Below are 14,863 nucleotides of genomic sequence, written 5' to 3'. Positions count from 1 at the left end.
TGAGTTCAGCAAATCAGAAGCACTGGCAGAGAATTAGAAGGTGAGAGAAGAGAAACTTACTTATTCCTCTGTTTCCCCTCCTTGATGGGGAGCAGTTAGGCAGTGGCTATAATCTTCTACTTAATGCCACTGCTCATGAAAATTAGTCTCCCTTGTGATCAGAAAAGATCCATCTATGATGTCAATCTTTTTAAATTTATTGATCTATTCTGGAGAATGATCTATTCTGGAGAATGGAGATCTATTGATCTATTCTGGAGAATGCTCCATGTACACATGAAAAGAATGTATATTCTGCTGTTTTGGGATAGAATGTTCTATATATATATATATATATATCTGTTAGGTCCAAATGGACCAATGTGTCATTCAAAGACATTGTTTTCCCTATTGATTTTTTTGCCTAGATAATCTATCCACTGATGTAAGTGGGGTGTTAATGTCCCCTACTCTTACCTTACTCTTATTGTATTACTCAATTTCTCTCTTTATATCTATCATTTGCATTATGTATTTAGGTGCCCCCATGTTGGCTGCATAGATATTTATAATTGTTATAACCTCTTGCTGGATTGATCGCTTCATTATTATGTAATGACCTCCTTCTTGTTACAGTCTTCTTCATTTTAAAGTGTATTTTGTCTGATATAAGTATTGCTACCCTGGCTTTTTTTTCACTTTCATTTGCATAATAAATGTTTTTCCATCCCTTTATTTTCAGTCTGTATGTATCTTTAGGTCTGAGGTAAGTCTCTTGCAGGCAGCATATAGATGGGTCTTGCTTTTTTAATTGATTTGACACTCTGTGTTTTCTGATTGGAGCATCTAGGCCACTTATATTTAAAGTAATTTTTGATAGGTATGTCTTATTGCCATTCTGTTGTTTTCTGGTTGTTTTTACAGTTCTTCTCTGTTCCTTTCTTCTCTTGCTCTGTTTTTTGTGATGATGAGTTTTTGTAATGTTATGTTTGGCTTTATTTTTTGTGTATCTCTTATATGTTTTGTATTAAGACTATTATGAGATTCATATATAACATCCTAATGATATAACAGTCAATATTAAGTTGATGGTCTTTTAAATTCAAACACATTCTAAAAAAAAAAAAAAACTTTTTAAAACTCCTTCCTCCACATTTTATGTGTATGCTGTCATATTTTACATCTTTTCATCCAAAATTTTTTATGTCTAATTATGGTCCTTCTTTTCCACTTAAAGAAGTCTCTTTAACATTTCCTATAAGGCTGGTTTAGTGGTGATAAACTCCTTTAATTTTGTCTGCAAAACTCTTAATTTCTCCCTCAATTCTGAATGATAATCTTGCTGGGCAGTGTTCTTGGTTGTAGGTTTTTCTTTTCAACATCTTGAATATATCATTCTACTTCTTTCTGGCCTGCAGAGCTTCCCTTATATATAACCTTTCACTTTCCTGTTGCTTTTACATTTTTCTCTTCATTTTTAACCTTTGACATTTAAATTGTTCTATGTAATGGTGTGGAGCTTTTTGGGTTCATGTTGTTTGGAACTCTGTGCTTCTTGAACATGGATGTCTATTCCTTCCTTAAGTTAGGGAACTTTTCAGGTATTATTTCTTCAGATAAGTTTTCTGCTTCTTTCTTTCTCTTCTTCTTCTGGGACCCCTATAGTGGAAATGTTTGTTCATTTGATATTGCCCAAGAGATCCCTTAACCTCACCTCATTTAAAAAAATTCCTTTCACTCTTCAGCTTGAGTGCTTTCCATTACCCTGTGACTTTCTGTGTTTGTTTCTATGGATTAAGCGGGACAGCTACTTCTAAATTTGAGGGAATGGTCTTGTGTATGGTCATTCCCTATGTAGACTGTGCGTGCTTGGTGACTTTTTGCTGGCTGCCTGGGGCTGGGGCTGCTGTGGGCTGAGGGTCCCAGGGCTCTCCACACAGTGGGCACCCTGACAGGACAGCTAAAGCTGAAGTGGGCACAGGTCAGTTAGATCCGTGGATTCTCCACACAGTGGGTGCCCTAGCAGGACATCTGAAGCTGAAGTGGGTACAAGCTGGGGTGTCCCAAGACTACACACAAAGCGCACCTTGGCAGGATAGCTGGAGCCGAAGTGGTATAAGCTGGACTGTTTCATAAGTCTGCACAGAAGGTGCTCTGAGGGGCAGGTGGAGCCAAGGTGGGGTTGAGGCTGGGGATTGCTAGAGTGCTCTATGCAGGTGGTGCCCTGGCAGGACAGCCAAAGCTAAAGTCAGTGCAGACTGGTGTAGTACCTGGGCTCTCTGCACAAAAATGTGCACTGGTAAAATGGCTGAAGCTAAGGGTCTAAGTGGGGTGTTCCGGGGTGCTCAGTGCGGGGGGGATGCCCTGGCTGGGTGAATGGGGCTGAAGCTGACATGGGTGGGCATGTTACAAGGTGCTCTGTTCAGGGGTCACCCTGGTGGGTGGCTGGATCTGAAGCAGACATCAGCTAGAAGGTTCTGGAGCACCATGCACCAGGGTGCTCTAGCAAGCTGTGTGAAGCTGAAGTGGTATAGACCTGGAGTTTTCTTGGGTACTTTGTGCTGTGTCACCTTGACATGAAGGCTGGAGCTGCAGTGAGTGCTAACCAGTCCTGGTGTGCACCATCCTGTGGCTACCTTGGTGGGATGGCCGGGGCTGGTGTGGGCTAGGGGCCCAAGGCTCACTGAGATGGCAGGCCAGTTAGGGCACCTGGACCATACACTGATCTATGCTTTCAAGGTGGAGGAGGACCATGATTCATGTTGACCCAGAGAGAGTTGACCCAGCAGCTTCTCCACTGTTCAGCAGAATTCTAGGGCTAAATCTTTTATTAACTTAAACCACAGCTTTTTTCTGTGCTCAAGGACAGACAAATCTGCTCCCAGTCCCTCAGCACCATCCCTCCTCACGGCAGTTCACAGCATTGGGGGTGGGGGTTTCTTTAGTTACAGTGTCTCCATCTCTCTTAATGTTCTCTTTTGCTGTTCCATCTTTTGTTGTACAGAAGCTATTTAGTCAGCCCTCAGTTCTTCTTCAGGAGCTCTATAAACATGTGTAAACTGACATGTTCTATGGAGGGGGTGAGTTCAAGGTCTTCCTGTCACCATTTGGATGAGAGACCCCAGTGGTTTTCTTTTTTAGTGAATAAGGTGATTTGTATTGATTGGTTTTTCAAATATTAAGCCAATTTGCATTCCAGGAATGAAGCCCCTTTCAGTTTCATAAGGAAGTATTATCTCTTATATACTTTATCAAATTAAATTTGCTAACATTTTATTTAGAATATTTGCATCCATAGTGATGAGGGAAATTGGTCTCTGGCTTCATTCTTTTATAGTATCTTTGGTTTTGTGATCAGGGAAATGCTGATTTCATGGGAAAAGTTGGAAAGTATTCCCTCCTCTTCAATTTTCTGGAAGAGTTAGTGTAAAATTGGTATCATCACTTCTTCAAATCTTTGATGAAATTCACCAGTAGAACCATCTGGGTTTGAAGTTTTCTCTGTAGGAAGGTTTTTAACTACAAATTCATCTTAAAAAATAGGTACAGAATTATCTACCTTAATTTTTTTTTATTGATGTATCATTGATGTACAATATCCTATTTGTTTCGGGTGAACATCACAGTGATTCAGTGTTTTTATACTTTATAAAATGGTGTCCACGATACATCTAGTTAACATCCCTCTTCTTTTTTTTTTCCCATCTATCTTCTTCATAAGTGAGTGCTTATCTTTCAAGTAAATTGTCATTTTGTATGAGGTGCTGAGATTATTGGTATGCATTTGTACATATTATTCCCCATTATCACTGTAATATCTATAATTTCTGTGATGATGTCATTTCTCTCATTTCTGGTATTGTTAACTTGTACCTTTTCTTTTTCTGATTTGTCTTTTTAAAAGTTTATTAATTTTACTTATCTTCACAAAGAACCACCTTTTGGTTTCTTTAATTTTTTTCTATTTTTCTGTTTTCTATTGCTTTGGTTTCCACTTTGATCTGTAATATATCCTTCTTTCTGCTTACTTTGGATTTAATTTGATTAACTTTCTAGATTTTTGAAATTTGAAGCTGAAGACTTTGATTCGAGTACTACTATTCCTTTAGCAGCATCCCACAATTTTGATATGTGTATTTTCATTCTCATTCAGCTCAAGATACTTTCTAATTTCCCTTGTAATTTCTTTTTTGATTTATGTGTTATTTAGTTTCTAAATATGTGGGGATTTTCTAGATATACTTCTAATTTCTAATTCAATTCTATTTTGACAGAAAACATATTTGGTATGACTGCAATCCTTTGAAATCTATTGATAGTTCAGAATATGATCTGTCTGGTAAATGTTCCATGTGCACTTGAAAAAGTATGTGCATTCTATTTTAAACTTATTTTCGTTTATAAACTAAATGAGTTTCATTGTTTCCCAGGGTAAAGCAAGATAGAATCTGAATTATAATGTTCTAGTAAATTTTAGCCAAGGAGAAATTTACCCTCCGAGCTTCTCAAAGATGCTCATCTTCATTGAAACTTTACTAAAAAGAACTTCATGCCTCCTTTTTTGGTAACTTTCAAACATTGGACTTCCTTTTGTCTTAGTGTTAAATTTAAATCTGACTGTTGAATTAAGGTGGAAATGAGATATTTAAGAAGATAGAAGATGAATTAAATCTTGTTCATGTAAAGCACACATATAATACAGAGAATTTTTATTACTATTTGCTACATTTGAACTGTCAAAGCTTTCTAGAATCTCCTACTCAGCATTACATAATGAGAAATAACTTATTAAAATAAAAAATATATACATGTGCACATTTTGATAAACTGATACACACAAAAAAATAGTCCCTTCATGTATTCACATTCATTTCACTTTTAATTTATTAGGTCAGTTAATTTATGGGGATGAAATGTGAACTTCAAAATCATCTGCATTTTAAAGATGAGGTGAGGTCCACAGATATTAAAAATTACAAAGCCAAAGTTGAGACTCTAATTTTCTGATAATACTTACTCTTGATGTTTTTGCACTATTACATCATGATTTCAAATTTCACAGATCATTAGATTAAAAAAAAGGAAACTGACATAAGGTACTATTGACAAGTAAGAACATTAAAAAAGAAAAAAAAGAAAAAACTCCTACTACTATTCTCCAATATCCATTCTTTTCTCTCTAAAATAAGGTTGGCTTTTACCAAGGCAAAGGAATTTCTCCTTACTCGGGTCCCTAATGTTCCTCAGCTATTCTTTATCCCCATTAGCTGCTTCTCCCATTCCCAAGACAGTTTATCCACACCATTCAAAGCTTTCCCTAACTATCCCTCTCATTTGGAGCAGATGTTCTTATCTTAAATTATAATTTCACCAGTCAAGACTTCTATAACCTGGGGCAGTTACATCATTTCTTAAATTTTTAAATTCCTATTTGGTAAAATGGAGACAGTAACAGTACCAACTCTGTTGGGAGAAATTAAGTAAGGTAATGAATTTAAAGCTCTTAACACAGTGAGTGGCATACTACAGTCAATAAACTGGCTTTTGTGGTCTTTATTAGTATCTGTTTTTCCTTATTTCACTTTGAAAGAAAGCCTTAGATTAAATTACCTCAATGTTTTATCTTTGGACCTATATGTTTATCTATAATCTCACTTAATTCCATTTAACCATCTTGGTCCACTCTCTAAGGAAATGGACTCATCTCTAGTTTTAGCTAATCTGATCTCCTGTTAGATCCTGTGCTCTTCCTCCCTCACAGACCTTGTCAATCACCCGTCCCTCTTATACTTCACAGGGTCCTTCGTTTTAGTTAATAAAATATCCTCAAGTCTGTCCCATTAAGAAAGAATTTTTTATTACTCACAGTATGCCCAGAGCAAGTTTTGACTCATCTTTTATTACTCTGGTTCAAGTTTTACCTCTCTATTAACATTTATTCACCTCTACTCCTTTCTGTCTAGCTTTACCTATTGGTTCAGCAATTTCTCCCTATTGTTCCCTTTGCATATTTCTCACATAACTATAATTCTTCCCTTTTCTTTCTCTCTTTTTTTTCCTCAGTAGACTGTTAACTACAAGAGTGCAAAGACTTATATCCTTTGAATCTCCAGCAAATACCAAGTTCTCAGTACTTAGTGCTCAATAAACAATTTAGAATATGGGAGGTTATAGAAATTGCCCTGATTTACATCTTTTTCTATGTCTTGTCTTTATCCTTAGAGATTCCTTTAGTTTTAAAAGAATTTTATTTAAGTTTTTTTAAAAATTGATAAAACTCAGAAAGGGCACAGACTCCTAATTTTCTTTAAGTATAAAAAGTAGCTGGAATCTAAATGATACAAAGAAAATGGATGTTTTCCCAATTTTTTTTTGTCGGATCACCATCTGTCTGATTTTCACAAAATTCCATGTTCAACTGTACAGAACTACATGAAGAAAATCTTAGTAAGTTATGAAATATATATATAAAGGGATTAGAATTATATACATATATTATTATGTATATTATTTATTATTATATGTATAATATATGAAAAAAACAACAAACACTCCTCAATTATAAAGGACCCTGAGGCCAAGGAATTAATACATACAATAAGAGAATCATGCTTTGAAACGATAAATTAAAGTTCACCTTAACTTTCTGTCAACTTAATGAGTATGGATCCTGAGTTCTAGAGTTTGGATAATATGCTATGTGTTCCAGTGTGAGATGGAAGTTATTAATTTCCACTCTATTGCTTGTGCGGCCAGACTGGGAAAGAATATATTCCCTAGGATTTTATAGAGATCTGTATTCAGGTACAGGAAAGGAATGTTCTCACTCAACCAGGGAAGTTCATCAAATCCTTCCATGTTTTGGGACGCCTGGGTGGCTCAGTCAGTTAAGTGGCTGACTTTGGCCTGGGTCATGGTCCCAGGGCCCTGGGATCGAGTCCCGCATCGGGCTCCTCGCTCAGCAGCGAGCCTACTTCTCCCTCTCTTTCCCTCTGCTTGTGCTCTCTGTCAAATAAATAAAATCTTAAAAAAAAAAAATCCTTCCGTGTTTTTACTATCAATCCTTACTGCCTGTGAGGGGCTTAAAACAAACAAACAAATAAACAGAACAACTAGACTTGTAACTTCACAAATATAATGTTTCTAATTTACCTAATCACTGGGTTCATCAGTTAAAATTATAGTTTCTCTGGCCCCTCCCCCCACCCCTCCCCCAGACCTGCTAAATCACATTCTCCATGGGAGAAGCTCGAGTATTTCTATTTTTAGTTGATGATTCTTAGGACACGCAAGTTTGGGAAATACTGTGATAAATTACCGAAACCAGAGAATGGGAAGATACAACTAGTGTGGTAATCATCTCATCTGGGAAATGTCCCGTTGTTCACTGCTGAAGATTTTAGCAAAACGAATAATAATGTTGCTAAGATTATGCACCAGCAATTAACACTCAAATTGACTGATAAAGAAATAGACATGGTACATTAAGTACAAACCTAAAAAAATGTCAAAAAACAACTAGACTTGGCACAATGCCATAGGAACAGATTAAAATCCTGACCATCAAAACAACATTCTGGTTCTTCTTTCTTCTTTTCTTTGTTTTTCCTTTTTTTCCTCCTTCCTTTTTTTCTTTCTTCTCTGTCTCTCTCTCTCTCTCTTTTTTTAGAATTAACAGTGCAGTTTAACTTACTGACAGTTGCTTTGTTTGGCAGAAGTATTCCTAAAATATTTTATCACAAAAAAGTAGCTATAGCAAAGGATCTGAGCCATATAAAAAACAGTCATAATGTAAAGCCAGTTCTCATGTTGCTAAGAGGGAAGATTTATTCCAATTGATGAATTTGTAGGCTTGGTGGATGGATGGCAATGCGTCATATTTTCATAATGTGGGAGGCAGTATTTCCAGACTCTTGCCATTTGGCAATAAGATTTCTATTGTTTTGTTTAACGTTTAATGGTTATTGAAATAGTATTGTTTAGGAAGTCTCTAACTCTTCTGAAATGGAAAATATATGAATTACAAAAAAGAAAGAAAAAAATTACAAAATGGAGCTCAAATGTTGCCATTAATAGAAGAATTCCTTTGGGGAACTGGGGACACAGTCTTAATGAGCAATAACATTGTGGCAGTAAGAGGAATGTGTTTTCTTTTGAGTAATTTAATAAACTGATGATAATAATAATGGCGATAACTAATACTAACAATAACTTACCCTTGCTGAGTGCTTACACCTACTTTGTGCCAGGTATTGTGCTAAGTAGTTTATATGGACTAATTTATTAAATTCTCACGAAACCTCTACAAGGAAGGAGTTCTAATCTTTATTCCATAATTCAGGAAACAGAGGCTTGCAAAGTTAGAGAGCTGGCAAGCGGCAGAGTCAGCATTTGAACTCAGGCAGTCTGTCTCTGAGGCTATGCTATTAACTGTTACTCTATAGTATTAAAGACACCTCTTTGCTGGATGCACTGGGTGCCTGACTGGACTCTTGTCCACGGTGAGCAGTGGACAGGGAGAAATAAACTGTGTGTTCTTTTCCAAAGACAATCTTTTTATATCCATACCTCTGGGTCCTGCATCCCAGGATATAGTGAAAGTTCAGTAGATATCCCTAAAAAGAGATTGTTACAAAATCAACCAATAAATGCTACATGATAATTATGTGTCAAAACCAGATTAATATGAGTTCCAAAACTGATGTGCTATAAACGGATATATTATTTCCTATTGCTGCTGTAACAAGTTAATACAATTTTGGTGGCTTGGAATAATGCAAACATATTATTTGATAGTTCTGTGTCTAAAATCAAGCTGTGAGTGGGGCTGGTTCCTTCCAGAGGCTCTAGGGGAGAATGTTTACTTTTCCAGCTTCTAGCAGCTGCCTGCATTCTTTGGCTCATGATCCTTTCCTCCATTTTCTGAGCCATCAACATAGCATATTCCTCTCCTCTCTGACCTGATTCCATCATCATATCCCCTCCTCTCACTCTAGCCCTCCTGTCTCCCTCTTATAAGGACCCTTATGATTATAATGAGCACTTCTATATCATTCAGAATAATCTCCCCATCTCGAGATCCTTAACTCAGTCACATCTGAAGAGTCTCTTTGCCATGTAAGGTAATACATTCGCTCCAGGTTCTGGAGCTTAGGGTGTAGACACCTCTGAGAGCCATTACTCGGCCTACCAAAATTGGATTCGTATATCCAAAGATTTGTGTATATATTTTATTTACCCTACAGAAATTTACTGAAGAAGGAGAATAATTTTTCTTAATGGAGAAACTGAGACCCAGAAAAATGAGAAAGTATTGAAGAAAAAGAGCTTAGGCCCTTCAAAGTTTTTTTTTTTTTTTTTTTTAAATCTCAAATTAGAAAATGGAAACTGTGTAAAATAGCATGTTTGCCCAAGTGCCAAATAAAAATGAAAATAAGAGGCCAGCCTGTGCCTAGAGAGTCAATTGGGCAAAAAATACATTCTAGTTCCTTTTTCTGCCCTAAATGCTTTTACCTGTGGAAATTTTATAGTGATAAGATCATGTACTTGACAATTCTTCTTAGGTCTTTTACAAAACCACCCAAAACTGGTAAATTGTATGCATCCAGTCACCTTTGGGAAAGAAAGCATATGAGGCCTTAGATTTAACACTCACTTTCAGGGCCTTGCACAGTAAATTTAAAAGACCTGTGTTAAGGCATATAATTGTGGCACATTTGGGGAAAAAATTAAAATGTATATATAAAATTACACAGGTGAAGAATTAAGGAATTTATAGATTCAGCAAAAATATATACAAAGGAAGACATTCATAGTTTACTATTTGGCTTAGATGGGAACATTGTGAAAATATTCTGCTGGATGGATGGTGGCAAAATATAAGAAACGGTAGTATAGGGGTGCCTGGGTGGCTCAATTGGTTAAGCATCTGCCTTCGGCTCAGGTCATGATCTCAGGATTCTGGGCTCACGTCGGGCTACCTGCTTGGCAGGGACTCTGCTTCTCCTTCTCCCTCTGCCTCTTCCCTGGCTCATGCTCTCTCTCTCTCCTCTCTCTCTCTCAAATAAAAAAAATAAAATCTTTAAAAAAAAAGAAATGGTAGTATAAAGGGATTAAATCCTTAGAAAAACAGAAAATCAATAGATGGCAACTAAAATTGAAAAATCGGGAAATAATATCATGAGCATATTGTTTGGAAATACGGAGGTGGGTATCAGAGGGAATAGATTAAAATATATCAGTGGTTACTTCTAGGGATCAAGACAGGAGGAAGGTAGAGATAGGTAAAATAAAAGACTGCTATTTGCAAATTATGTTTTCAAACATAATTTGATTTTTAACTTTGTACTAGTGTGACTTTAATAGAAATAAAAACTTTTTAAAAGAGCACTGGAAACAAATAGGTAAAGCAATCAGCATCTGGTTAGGTATATAGTAAGCATTCAATAAGTATTATATCATTCTTACTATTACCTTTGGCTGGAGTGGGAATACAGGAGTAGGATCAGAGAGTGAGTAATAGACTCTCATCAGCACTTTTGGGTGCCTATGGAAGTCTTCCTTCAGATTAAGACCTCTCCCATAAATCAACCTGGCTTCTTCTTTCCTGCTCCAAACTACTATGACCAACTTGAAAGATGAATAAACAAACCTACCACCATTCCAAATTCAATATACATTTACTAAGCAGCTACTGTTTTCAAGGCACTAGTGATTCAGAGATGAATAATATGACATTGTTCTGTTTTCCAGTAATGTAAGGCCTACAGGTCATGAAAAACATGTGTCAAGTTTTGTTAATTGCCAAAGTGAAGTGCAAGCAGAGTACTATGTGTACATGAAATATAGAACAATTGGTCTAGGTTTTGGGTTCATAGAAGGATTCATTTAGGAGGTGATATGTATTATATTTAAGCCTTGAGAGTGTGTTCATAGATTTAATTAAGAAATGAAATGGGGCACCTGCGTGGCTCAGTTGGTTAAGCATCTGCTTTCAACTCGGGTCATGATCTCAGAGTCCTGGGATCTAGCCCCTTGTCAGGCTTCCTGCTCAGTGAGGAGTCTGCTTCTCCCTCTTCCTCTGCTCCTCCCCCCCCCCCCGCTTGTGCTCTCTCTCTCTCAAAATAAATAATAAATCTTAAAAAAAAAAAAAAAAATGGAAAGAAGAAGTCCAGAAAGAGAAAATGGGTGAAGCAAAGCCTCAAAACAGAAAACAAAATGTGAGAAAACCTCATAATTATTGTGGCTGAAGTTCAGGGTAAAGGAATGTAGAGACATGGAAACTGATGAAGGTAGACGAATGGGGGACAACTTTTTTAAGTGTTCTCAGTTTTCATAAACTGTCTCAGTCTTAAACTTGGTTGGACCAAGGATCGTAGGGAGAATGGATAGAAAAACTGTTATACATGGCATTTTAGCTATACTGGAAGACTTAAATTTTAAAAGTTAAAGTTTTGTTGCTGTTGCTTTGGAAAAAAGTGTTAACCAAGCCAAGGCTAGTGACCAGTTGAAAGAAAGAGAACTGGGATTCTTCCATTTTGGCTATTGCTGAAGACTTAATGTGCATGAATAGAGAGTAAATCATGGAACTTTTCAGGTTCTAGAGTTTTTTAAAATAATTTATCTACTGATGTTTCATGTCCCATTTTTCTTTGTAGATTAATAACTTTAAAAATCTATTTAATGTTATTTAGTGTAGCTTCCTTTTTTTAGTCTATCAGGTTCAACTGAAGCCTACACTATTTTCAATATTTTTGGAATCTGAGCAAATTAAAAAAATTTTGTTTCCTTTATGAACTTTCTCAGACCAACTAGAATGTTGATTTTTCTCTTCTTTGTGATAACAGTGACTGATTCATGAAAATCTACTTTTGGTTGGCAGTTAAATCTTTGATTGACTAAAAAATCCCCAGTGTATTTGATTTAAAAAACAGTTTCAAAATGTGAATACCATAGAAGGAAAAGAGTCTATGGGACCTTTGGTGAAAACTTAAGTGGAGAACAAATAAGTTATAAAATAGTGGCTCTTGTGGAAATTAAGTATGAGATAAGGGAAAGCCTGAGTTCCCCTGATCTGTTCACTTCCATCAAGTGAGATCTTTTTGAGTTTGGAGTAAAACCACCAGCCCAGGCCTCTTTGTATCTGAAAGGTAGCTCTCTCAGACAACCAGTTTGTGTGTCCCCATTCACCAGAGCCTCTCCACCATGGTCAGCCTGTAGTCCAACAGAACTAATTTTACTAACTCCATTATCCTTATGTATGTGGCTTCAGTAAACACCAACATCCCACCTCACCCTCCACACCAGCATTCTAATTTCCAGTTAACTGGTTGCACTCCCTATTTTGTCCTAATCATCAAAGCCTCTCCAACTACAGAAACACTTCCACTATTCCTACTGGAATTATGCTTTGTCATAATTTCTCTAAATGTTCCTTCTATCCTCTTGCTCTAAAAGAAAGTTGGCTTTCTCTTAAGAACCTTGTTTCCCCTACAGCTCTCTCAAGAGATCCTTTGGTTGCTTTGTACTGGGTCAACTCAGCTCAAGTGAAGCTATGATTCTCAGAATTCTCTTCCTTTTAAGGCTCTAGGCAAAAGTTGGCTATAAGAGAAATTTGCATGGTATTTGAAAGACAAAAGTGAAGTGGTAGCCATACGTTCTGAAGGTCAGTGAAGTGTGCCCGTGCCAGAGTTTCACTGCTCTCTTGGGTCATCTTATTTTCATGGAGCAGCATGAAAACCTTCCTAATAACCTCCTTTAGTTTCTCCAAGTTCTGTGCCAGGTATAAGACGGAGAAAGTCTTCATATTCTGCAGGTCACCCAGCCTTGTCAATCTTGGAGGCAACGAGAAGGTATCAAGGGAATTGAGGGTATATGCAAGAAGGTGGTTATAATGATGGCTGGGATAATTTAAAGTGGGCAAGGAAGAGAAAGAGGACAATCTGGAGATGAGAAAAGTAAATGGTAATAGTATTAATAAATTATTTGCCCTGATAAAATTGAAGGGCTGTTGTAGTGAGGATATAAAATGCATTGGCTGGAGAGTTGTGTGGTGGTGACTGGAGAGTGGGATGCATGGAATTAAGATTTTAAGGTGTGAGGAATCTATTGTTGGTAACGACCAGGCAAGGGTTAACAGTGGAGATGAATGGATAAGATGGGTTAGGAAAAAAGAAATCATTGAAGGAAAGGCATTCAAAATATAGGGTATTAGAATTATTATCTATATGGATATTGACCTTACCAAGAGTTAATATTGGATTGTAAATTATGGTAAGTGATAGAATGTAAATGCAAAAGAATACATATGATTTCATTTATATGAACTACAAAGAACAGGCAAAGCTAATCTAATACGAGAGAAACCTCAAAAGCTATTGTCCTCTGTGTGTGTGTGTGGCAGGGTGGGGGATAGATACTCTCTGGGAATGGGCACAGGTGAATTTCCTGGAATGATATAAAAGCTCTATATCTGATTTGGTGATGGTAACATGGATGTAAAATCTGACAAAACTAATTTAAGTGCACACTTTAATCTTTGCATTTTATTGTGTAGAGTATACCTCAGTAATGAAAATATATAAAAACCCCCAAATGTTTAAAGAACTTTAGATATGAAAGAGAAAATGAGGAGAAAGGGAGAAGAAGGGGCTGGGTTGGCATTGGAGGGAGTGACTGAACCAGGAATGAAAGAATGAAGATGAAAGCAATAAGGAAAGTAGTGGGTGATATAATATGACATGATATTTGAAAATGAGATGGGGGACAGAGGTTAGGGAAGAATAGGGAGAGTAATTATAACCAATAATGACAAACAAACAAAACACCTAGCTGACCTCCAGACCCAGTTTCAGAAGGTCTGTAGGAGTATATAAAAAGCTGCCAGTATCAGCTGAGGTTCAATTAAGTAAGCAGAAACACTGTGAGTGATAAGAAACAAAGAAATTTATAGTATGGATCAGATTTTACACATTTGCAGGAACTGGTGAAGGAGTCCATGGAAGGCTCTACTCTCTGCATCTGGGGGTGGCAAAGAGTCACTGTAGGTCAGCAGGGTAAACAATTGGAAGAAAAAGCTTGAAGGGAGAAAACAAGCAAAACTAGAATGCATAAAGACAAACCAGAACCTATATATTTTTAATTGTCTTGACACCTTGACAGTGCAGTTGATGGGAAGGAGCAGGAAGATGGAAAAATCTGAAACACCGTCCACTTAATCCACTACTCAAGACTGGGAAAAGACAAAAACATGCTGAATGATCTACCTTCAAATTCATGGTTAGGGGCCTTCGGTAGACTCCTTGGCAACCGTATAGTTTTCTGGTTCACGTGCTCTCCCACTCTCCCATAATACTATTTTATACTTACTCATCTCTACTCAAATCTCTAACACTTCTGATTTTCAATTTCAACTTTTGCTTTCAGTTCCTACTTCACCGAGAAAATTGAAGTGATCAAAAGAAAGCTTCCACAAACTTATCACTGCATCTATTCATTTATTCTATCTGTTTTCTTATGATCTCTTCCCCCTTAAGCTATAATCTGAAGGTTGAAACCTCCATTTTAAAATAAATCTCATCCCATTTCTCTACTCAAAGGCACTATTTCAGTAATTTTGCATCCCCTTCCCAAATTATCAAATTTTCCTTTTCTAATAGGTCATTTTCATCAGCATACAAATGCTTTTGTCTTTTCCATCTTAAAAACCAAAAAGAGAAAACGTGTCTTGAACGCATTTCTCTTCCAGCTATTTCTCCTTTACAGTGAAGCTTTTCAAAAATAATTGTCTATATGTAATTATTGTCTCTAAATCCTCTTCTTCCATTCTCTCTAGGATTTAATTCCAATTATGTTTTTTTTTGTTTGTTTTGTTTTTCTACTTTTT

The sequence above is a fragment of the Mirounga angustirostris genome, unplaced genomic scaffold (genome assembly GCF_029215605.1).
Source record: "Mirounga angustirostris isolate CCGP_5_RB_7025 unplaced genomic scaffold, mMirAng1.0.hap1 SCAF_2, whole genome shotgun sequence".
Classification (NCBI taxonomy): domain Eukaryota; kingdom Metazoa; phylum Chordata; class Mammalia; order Carnivora; family Phocidae; genus Mirounga; species Mirounga angustirostris.
This window is presented reverse-complemented; position numbering follows the sequence as displayed.